The sequence below is a fragment of the Procambarus clarkii genome, chromosome 40 (genome assembly GCF_040958095.1).
Source record: "Procambarus clarkii isolate CNS0578487 chromosome 40, FALCON_Pclarkii_2.0, whole genome shotgun sequence".
NCBI classification, from domain to species: domain Eukaryota; kingdom Metazoa; phylum Arthropoda; class Malacostraca; order Decapoda; family Cambaridae; genus Procambarus; species Procambarus clarkii.
The window spans coordinates 11,407,103-11,414,320 of NC_091189.1; positions in this window are offsets into that span (position 1 = coordinate 11,407,103).

A 7,218-nucleotide genomic window follows, 5' to 3' on the forward strand; every position below is an offset into this window, starting at 1 on the left:
TGGTCTGGATATGTATCCTCCAATGTGGAGCGTTATCCTCCAAAGCGAGCGCTTTATCATGGGTTCGTATCCTGGCCAGGGAGGATTTACTGGGCGCAAATCCTTAACTGTAGCCTCTGTTTAACTCAACAGTAAAATGTGTACTTGGTTGTAACAACGATTCTTCGCGGCGGGGATCGTATTCCAGGGACCTACCCGAAACGCTACGCGTACTAGTGGCTGTACAAGAATGTAACAACTCTTGTATATATATATATATATAAAATGTGCTCAGTATTTTAAAAGGTCTATGTGAGATCAGCCTTGTCATGTCTGGTTTGCAGTGTTGTTGGTCCTGTGACCTTCAACTGCTCCTGGTATGAGAGGCGACTTGGTTTTGGAATGATTTTTGTCGTTCTGTGTTGAGCTTTCTCCAAAGCAGATATGTCCTTTTGAAGATGAGGTCTATATGTTTGAATACAGAAGACTATCATAAATTTTACAACAATCAATCTGCACACCTAATAGTAACAGGACTTCTTCCTGTAACTTCAATGTATTAATAATATAATATTATACATTAGAGATAGGACTCTTTGTTAATGTTAACATAATTTTCAACATTGGATTTCATAGCATAGTAGTAGAGTCGTTGATTGTGACCAAACCACATATCGTTGTTTAGGGTTTTAAATCGCACAACACATACATTTAACATACATCTAGAAGCTAATATAATTTGAAATATGGATAAATTACGAAATATAATTTAAAATATGGATAAATTACGAAATATATTTTAAAATATGAATAAATTACAAAATATATTTTAAAATATGAATAAATTACGAAATATAATTTAAAATATGGATAAATTACGAAATACAATTTACAATATGGATAAAATACGAAATATAAATCCAAAATATGGATAAATTACGAAATATAAATCTAAAATATGGATAAATTACGAAATAATTGTATTATGGATACAGTGCAAGTATTTCAGATTTGTATCATTATAAAACAAATATTTGTCATTCCACGTAAACGTGTATTTTATCTTTAAATGGCTCAAAATTGTCACAGTATAAAATGTAATACTGTAGTGTGACCCTATATCTTTGTCCACACACCTTACATGTTACCTTAAAAAGGTTAGTTTCTTCCAAGTGGCCTCGACGGAGACAGGGAGCCGGCGGCGTGTCAAAGATCATCCACTGTTTCTGAGGACTTTTTCTATCTGTTTCTTAAGCTGAAGTAATGTCTTGGCATTTACAGCTTCGTTTGTTAAGCAGTTTCGTGGTTTTATAACCCCATACGTGAACAAATAATATTCTGTTTTCTGAGAATGATATGATTTAAACTGTTGCCAATATATGGTTACATTTGAACTATTAAAGAAGTGGACTGGACTAATTAATATACTTCAACTTGTTCAATATTTTGTTTCCAACTTGTTCTGGATGGGATCAGCCCTATGATGGCGTCTGGTGTGCAGTGTTGTTAGTCCCGTGCGGCCCTCAAACGGTATGAGTTGACTTAGCTGGACGGTAGAGCGGCGGTCTCGCCTCATACAGGTCGGAGTTCAATCCCCGACCGTCCAAGTGGTTGGGCACCATTCCTTTCCCGCATCTCATCCCAAATCCTTATTCTGACCACTTCCAAATGTTATATAATCATAATGGCTTGGCGCTTTCTCCTGAGAGTTCTCTTCCCTGCCCCCGCCCATACAAGCGCTTGGGCACCATTCCTTCCCCCGTTCCATTCCAAATCCTTGTCCTGATCCCTTCCAAGTGCTCTATAGTTGCAATGGCTTGGCGCTTCCTCCTGACAGTTCCCTTTCCCTTAGCTCTGGGAGGATTTTTGGGGGATATCCTCACTCTATATCCAGTGTTAATGCAGGCTAGTATAGACTAGACCAAGGGTGGGGAAACTGCGGCCTTCGAAAGCAATTTAAATTAAAGAAACTTGATCTGCAAGTTTGTTCTGACACTCTTGAATGTATACGACCCTTAATACAATGTGCGGCTTTATGAAATCTTCGATAAGTTAAATATGGCTTTCGTCATACGACAGGTTCCCGCCGTCCCTGTGGTATGCAACTAGCCCACATCCCTCGCAATGTGGGATGTGGACTAGCCCACATCCCTCGCATGTGGGATGTGGGCTAGTCCACATCCCTTGCATGTGGGCTAGTCCAGATCCCTCGTAGTTTTGAAACTGCATGTCGGTTTTGGGCAAAATATGCCACCTCTATTTTCACTTATGGTCATATTTCCCGTATACAAATACGTAATTTGAACTTAAAAAAATATGCCATCACCCCGAATTACACTTAACAAATAACGGTCAAGTCATATTTCAAATATGCATCTCATTTTTCAAACTGCAGGTCAGTTTGGGCAAAATATGATAAATCTCTTTTTTCACTTATTTGCATATTTTCCGTATAAAAAGACGTAATTTAAAACTACAAATATGTGCGATCACCCTGAATTACGCTAAAAAATAACGCTTGAGTCATATTTCTAACAGGTATCGTATTTTTCAAACTGCCGGTCAATTTGGGCAAAAATATGACAAATCTCCGTTTTCACTTATTCACATATTTCACTTATAAAAAGACGTAATTTAAAACTCCAAATATGTGCAATCATCCTGAATTAAGCTAAAAAATAACGGTCAAGAGTCATATTTCCAATAGGCATCATGTTTTTCAAACTGCCGGTTAATTTGGACAAAATATAACAAATCTCCGTTTTCACTTATCACTCTCAATTCCGCTCGAAAATAAGTCAAGAATAATATTTCCAATATGTGTCATATTTTTCAAGCTGGGAATTTATATAGCAACAAACTCTTGATCCATTATACTCTGTGGCACAGTCGGGTCACAGCTGAAAGGTTCAGAGCTCGGTTCCCGAGGCAGGACAAAAGCGGTTGGGCAGCGTTTACATTCACCCGATCCCTCTGTTCACCTAGCAGTAATTATACCGGTACCCGGGAGTTAGGCAATGGGAGTGTATGATCGGGAAAGTCAGTAAGGCCTCGATAAGTCTAATTAACAGACTGTAATAAAATATAAGAATCATATCAAATAAGGCAATACATTAAGGCAGCAGTACTGTATACTTAAACTTGTTAATGAAAAAAACGTGGGCCATTAGCTAGGCCTATCGCAGTGTACCTTTACTTTTAATCAACATTTGTCATTAGTAGGCCTATTAAAATTAGTTACTAATTGTTTCAAATGTATTTTAACGTACGATTGTGTTACAATACATTTAAAATGCATTATACAATACATTAGATACAAAAGTGTTTAGTGGGTTTCGTATTTAATTAGTAGTCTTGGTTACAGCAGTCGGTTGTTGGCAGTGTCGGAGACGTTGAGACGGAACTTAGAGCAGAGCAGAGAGCTGAGTGCGGCCAGAGTCGCGAAGCTCGATGCAGGAGAGCGTGAAGACTCGATGTGGGATGGTGTCTAAACTCGATGTGGGATGGTGAGTGTCTAAACTCGATGCGATCGTAGTCTGCTGTCTGCTCTGTGTCGAAGCTGAAGCGTCTTGGGGTCGGTTGGAACTGTACACACCGAGTGCTACATTCTTGAGGTTAAAGAGGTGTGGTAACTCTGGAGCTTCTGTACTGCAGTTAACTGAATCACTGTGGAAATTATACTGATTATTAATCGATTGATTGATTGATGAAGATTAAGCTACCCAAGAGGTGGCACGGGGATGAATAGCCCGTAAGATTATTAATCGCTTCTCGATTGCGTATATTATTGGACTACACCTCACCGTCCTCCAATAGGTTGGAAGGATGGAAAGAATGTTACTTGTAATTAGGAAAAAGATTATAGCTTCGCAATTAGTGCTAATAAGTTTTGTAATTAAGGAAATAAGAGAGTGGAGCGAGTAAATTGTTTACTCGCTCCCAGGGTCCAGCCTAGCGTGGGTTGACCACCAACACTGATGACGCTACCACCATCAGACAGTCATGAGTCAACCCCACACATCCTCTCAACTTCTCACTCAAATGTCCACGCTCTTCACCTTATCTTTCTACTTGTATCTTATGATATATATTTATATTTATCATCCTCTGCTCATAATATCGGTTTGAATTTATCACTAAATTGGATGGAAAACCAATTGAAATTAATTAGTTTTGTCTGGGACAAGAAACTTGTGTGTATATATATATATATATATATATATATATATATATATATATATATATATATATATATATATATATATATATATACACACAAGTTTCTTGTCCCAGACAAAACTAATTAATTTCAATTGGTTTTCCATCCAATTTAGTGATAAATTCAAACCGATATTATGAGCAGAGGATGATCATAATTTATATGTATGTCGTACCTAGTAGCCAGAACGCACTTCTTGGCCTAGTATGCAAGGCCCGAGTTGCCTAATAGGCCGAGTGATTTTTTATTTTCAATAAATTGTTTCCAATTAGTTTATTTTAATTATTATTATTATATTATATTAGGAACATAAATTATTGTCGCAGTTGTGTTAGTTTAGGTTAGGTTTAGATAGGTTAGGTTAGGTTAGGTTAGGTTAGGTTAGGTTAGGTTAGATTAGGTTAGGTAGGGTTGGTTAGGTTCGGTCACAATGCTAGACCACGAAAGAAAGATTAAGACAAAAATTTCCCAGTATCTTACCCATTACACCACACTGACTGTGTCATGTCATTCTGCGTGTGTGTGTGTGGGTGGAAGGGAATAAATCAACAGTCAGGGTGGTGTAGCGGGTAAGGTACTATAGATATGCGAAGGTGTATGCATGGAGAGCCAGTTACAGCCCCTCTCCTGTGCCAGGTAAGTCCACTACGGGCTCACCATAACCCGTGCTACTTGAAACTTTTTGTTTCCAGTAGCTGAATCTTAAACAACAACAACAATGGAGCACCTAGCTGTCTGGGTTCGAATCATTCACGAGGATGAGTTTTCTGATATATATATATATATATATATATATATATATATATATATATATATATATATATATATATATATATATATATATATATATATATATATATATATATATATATATATATATATATATATATATATATATATATATATAACTTATATCAAGGTTCCCCAAGGTGGAACTATACTGACCCTTCCCAGGATGAAACCCCCACAACAGTTTTTGCCTAACTCACGGGATAAATATTTACTGCTAGGTGAACAGAGGCAGCAGATGAAAGGAAATGTGCTCACGCTAAGAATAGAACCAGGAATCCCTGATTGTGAGTCAAGGCCTACTCACAAGCAAGGCACTAGCGGTAAGCCTATTCATGAGTACACATGGGCTTGGTAGAAGTAGGGACAATCACAAACCAAACAAAGGTGGGCCTACTTATATATTGCATAGATATGGGTCTATTTACAAACCTGACAAAGGTAGGCCCACTCACAAACCTGACAGAGGTTGTCCTACGCACATACCTGACAGGTGTAGGTCTAAAACTCACAACCCTGATAATGATAAGCCTATTCCAAAACGGAAATTGTTCTGTTTAGTAACATTTATTATGCACCCCATATACCATCCTGTCGAATGGTAGTGGAAAAAAACAAATATTACTACAGACACATATTAGCCTCACGAACTGATGAACCTCTAATACATCCGTCTACTTAAGCTACCAGCACTGATCAACTACCTAATTGCATCGCTTGTTAACCAAAATATGAACCGAGAGTGCTTGGTCCCGCTGGTCCCACTACCATGACCTCAAGAGGGCCCTAACACAAGGATGATAGAGTGCGATAATACAGCCAATTACATACAGTCTCTACTCTCGTGTACTGTATCACCCATCCAGTGGACGAAGATAGGTCTATTTACAGATAATAGGCCTACAAGCAAACCTGACAGAAGTAGAGCCTTACAATCTTTACAGGTAGGCCTACTTACAGACCTGAGACAAAGGTAGGCCTACTCAGACAGGTTTAGAGAGGAACTCAAGGAAAGGGTAATGTCAGGATGAGGGTGAAGGAATTAGGAGAGCGTACGTAGAGGGTGAAGGATGAGGGGTGAAGGATGAGGGTGAAGAAAGAGGGTGAAGGATGAAGGTGAAGGAAGAGGGTGAAAGAAGAGGGTGAAGGCAGAAGAGGAAGGATGAGGGTGAAGGTAACAGGTGAAGGTAGAGGGTGAATGAAGAGAAACGAAAAAGATGTATAAAAAAAGAATAACTAATAAGAATGAAGAATAAATATATAGGATGACAAAAAGAAAGAAGAATTATTTTTTCTTTATTATATTTCTTTTGTTATTCTTCCTTCTTCTAAGAAGAAGAAGAATAAGAAACGACTAAGTAATAAGAATATTAAAACCAAAAAGAAAATGAATGAAGAAGAATAAAGAAAGAAGAACATAAATAGGAAAAAGTGTACGATGACAACATGAAGAATACTAACAAGAACAAGGAGAATCACGGAGAGGAACACAAAAGAACCATGAATAAGAACAAGGGAGAAAGAACAGTAAATAATAAGAATGATGAGAGATAGAAATGGGCAGAGGGAGGAGGCAAGAAGGTCAAAGTGAGGCAGAAATTAAGCCTATGCAAGCTGTTGCCAGCATGCAAACAAGTTTCACACTCTGGCTGTATCCTAGTGCTCAGCGCAGTCCCTTCACAACTGAATTTGCCTGGGTTCGACTCGCGAGATGTACAAGTTTCGTTACATCTGATGCTTCTATTCACCTAGCATTCTGGGGAATGTAAAGTCGTCGGCCTATCTAAGGTGATCTTGATAAACATAACATCATTCCTGTCTTCAACAATGGGAAAGTATTAAAAAAAAAGTCTCCAGGTTTGCTTGGGGTTAAGCTATGTTGATAGGTTGAGGTGACTGCACCTCACAACCTTGGAGGACAGAGGAAACATATAATGGATATGATCTCAACATACAAGATACTGAAGGGAATAGGCAAGGTGAACAAGGACAGCCTCTTTAAATTGAGAGAAAGTAGGACGAGATGGCATAAGTAGGAACTAGTAACACAAACGAGTCGTAATGTAAGGAAATACTCGTACCTTGTACGGGTGATGAACAATTGTGTAATGAATTAAAGGAAAAGTTGTGGAAGCCATCTCCATCCGGTCAGATTCGACAAAGAACTCGAACGTCAGAACAGTTTGTTAACTATACCGCAACAGGTTCAACAAAGCTACTAGGCGGGGCAT